We start from the raw sequence: 3,389 nt of genomic DNA on the forward strand, positions 1-3,389 counted from the left end.
TTAGCTTCTCCTTTTGGGTGCTTTGCCCCATGAGTTGATAACAAATCTACGACTTCTAAATGCTTTGTTTTCAAGTATTACCACTTGATACATAAGCACCACAAGCATTTAATTAGAGGACTTCATTAAGCTCATCATTTTTTTTTCTTGACTCTCTAATCATTGATGCTCAGAACCTTGAGCTTTGAGGGAGTGCTTTTGCAATTGAGCATAGCCTTGACTTCTAAGTGTTTTGTTTTCAAGCATTTGGCTTGATACATAAACACCACAAGCACTTAACAAATAAATTGCCATTGGTACTCAGAGCCTTCGGCTTTCTCATTCTTTCCCTTTTTCTTTTCTTGCTTTAATTGTATTTCTTCTTCAAGGTTTTCATGATTTCAAAAGATTTCACAAAATGTTCTAGATAAAAACTTCAATTAAATAAAATCTAATGCAATTGAGCAACAATTAATCATACTAGCTTTCCAATACTTGTATGCACATGCTAAAATATTCTTTAATTCCTTGTTTGTTTATGATCATGCTGCTTTATTGCTTTTGAACTCACAGGATTCAAGTTGGTAGTCATAATGGTACAGCACCATGTTATAATCCAAAATTCAAGCTATGCTTATTCATACCACACATGCATACAGAGAAAATGAAGACAATCATGCAATTTAAAGTGCTGGAAATAAATGAGAGGAAAAGGAACTTTACAACCTTGTAGTTCATCTTCTCTATTGTTGTCATTTTCCTCCCATTCTTCTCCTTCCCATACCAACTCAGAATGCTTGCTTATCCTTAAGCAATAGTTAGGACAATGGTGGTGGGGTCTAAAATGGATCATGAATGTCTTACACAAGAGGATGTCAGTAGCATATGTGTTTAGGCAAGTAAGATTAAGAGTAACCATCAAGGCACAGAGAAACAGAAACATTGTGATTGAATACATAAGATGGTGTGCATGATACATTGCATAAAAAAATAAGTGGCACACCAAACTTAGTGTGACACTCTCACTTGGAATTGATGCAAGTATCTAGTAAACATTGGAACCAAATTTTGTTGCATAGCAACACCAAACTTAGAATGCAACCATATGTCAATTTATTTGAACTAAAACTAAAAAAAAGAAACTGTTATTTGTTGAACACAATCACCAAGCCAAGATTTGTCATGAATAAATCTCTCTTGGTAATGTATTAACAAACACAGTAAATAAGCAAACGAAAATGAAAGCATTTAAAAATAAAAAAATGTCTAAAGAAAGTAGAATGAAAAAGTGTCAAATTAAAAGAAAAAAATAAAACTGCAGAGGCATTATGATTATGCAGACAAGTAGTGTTGCTTGAATGAATTGCATAGAAAATAAGTGGCACACCAAACTTAGAATCTTGGTGTGTCACTTTCATTTTTGATTTGATGCAATCATCCCAAAATATTGAAAATAGTTGCAAGGCAACAGCAAACTTAGAATGTAATCATATGCCAATTTATTGAAATTTAAACAAAGCATGGAGAAGAAATGTACCTACTGTCTACCTGTTCTTCACTTTCTTCCTCTTCTTCCAGTTTGTTAAGAGGAATGACCTCAAAGGGGGAGAAGATTCAGCTAGTGTCCCTTGTCTTGGCCTCTTCTCGGCAAGCTTCCTTTTGAATTTGGCTTGATTGAGCTTGCTTGCTGGTTCAGGGACAAGATTGGTGCTTTTGTTAGTTGCCTTCACTTCTTGGATGTCAAGACATGGTTGCTGTGTGTTTTTTGGAGTAATTTCTTCATTAAGAGCCTCTTGAATTGGTGGTTCCATGAGCCCTTCCTCTTTGCACTTCTCTGCTTCACTTGAGTGTGACTCTTCTTGAGTGTCTTTCTCACTTTCTTGCTCTTCTAATTCCTCCCTTACACTCAACATTTGACTTAATAGCTTTTTCATTGAGGAGGTTTGTTGATCTTCCCAATATTTCTTCATCTCCTCTTCATATCTTTCAATCATGGATTCATTGTTGGGCCGTTTTGTTTCAGGGAAGTTTGAAGGAGTTGTGAATTTTCATGTTCCTTTGTCACCTCAAGTGGCTTCTGTGGATATGCAGCTTCAGGTTCAATTGCCTCCTTCTCCTCATCCTCCATTGAAATTTCAATTGATATAGGAACCTCTTCTTCCTCTTCTTCACTCACAGATTGTTCCTCATCCTTAACACTTGGTGATCCTGAATGAATCCTCCTTTGCTCTACATGCCCTTCTGTCTTCTTGATGAGGAATTCTTATTCTGTCCAGCGTCGGTTTTTTCTTACATAAATTGTTCTTGTCTTTCCAATAATTCTTTGGACTTTTAAAGGGGATCTTCAGCTACTAGCTCAAAAGATGAAGGTTGAGAGTAATTTTGTGGTTGGTGAGATGAGTTGTATGGATCTTGGAGGGAATTTTGTGTTGAGGCATAATCAAATGATGAACACTCTTCCAAGTATGCTCTGGCAGCACAATCAAGTGATAATTTCCTTAAATAATTAGCATGTGAATCATTGCATTTCCCTTCCCAGCCATCATTTGTGTACGTGCCATAATAGTATGAGTCACTTTGTGGCTCTGGGAAATAGTTCATTTCACTTGATTTTTCATACTCCTTCATTCCTTGTTGATACTCCCATCCACCATGAGGATAATGATATAAATCATTTTGTGGTGGTGGTTGGTATCCCTTATAATTCTCTTGCTCATCTTGGGGTTCTGAAGCAAATCTCCATGGATTGGAGTGCTCAGAATTTTGTATATTCTTGGTGATATTCCCAACCATCATTAGAATAATGACTTGAATCATATTGTGATGGTGGTCAATATCCCATGAAGTTTGTTTGACTAAAAGATGAGGTGAACTCGATTTGAATTTTGTAAAACACAACACCAATGAAAATTGAAATTACTCATATCAGAGATGAGTTTTGCTTAGTGAGGCAAAAACACAAACACCTTGGTTTCAATTTTAAAACAGAGAACAAAAAAAAAAGAAAATGCTTGATCTAGACTTCTCACCCACTTAATCATTGTTGATCTAAGCAATCCCCGGCAACGGCGCCAAAAACTTGATGGTGTTTTTGTGGAAAAAGAAATTTCCAAACACACAAATCCAACCGGCAAGTGTACCGGGTCGCAACAAGTAGTAATAACTCACTTAGAGTGAGGTCGATCCCACAGGGATTGATGGATCAAGCAACTTTAGTGGGTGATTAGTTTAGCCAAGCTAACATTGAATGAATTGTGTGAAGTTAAGCAACAGAATGTAAATTTGTAGGGAATTTAAATTCCAGAAAGTAAAGTGGCAGGAAACTTAAAGAACAAGAAAGTAAAATAGCTGAAACTTACATTGCAAGAAATATAAATTGCATCAAATGTAAAGGGGGCTGGGGTGCTGGA

Source organism: Arachis duranensis, chromosome 6, assembly GCF_000817695.3.
Source record: "Arachis duranensis cultivar V14167 chromosome 6, aradu.V14167.gnm2.J7QH, whole genome shotgun sequence".
Classification (NCBI taxonomy): domain Eukaryota; kingdom Viridiplantae; phylum Streptophyta; class Magnoliopsida; order Fabales; family Fabaceae; genus Arachis; species Arachis duranensis.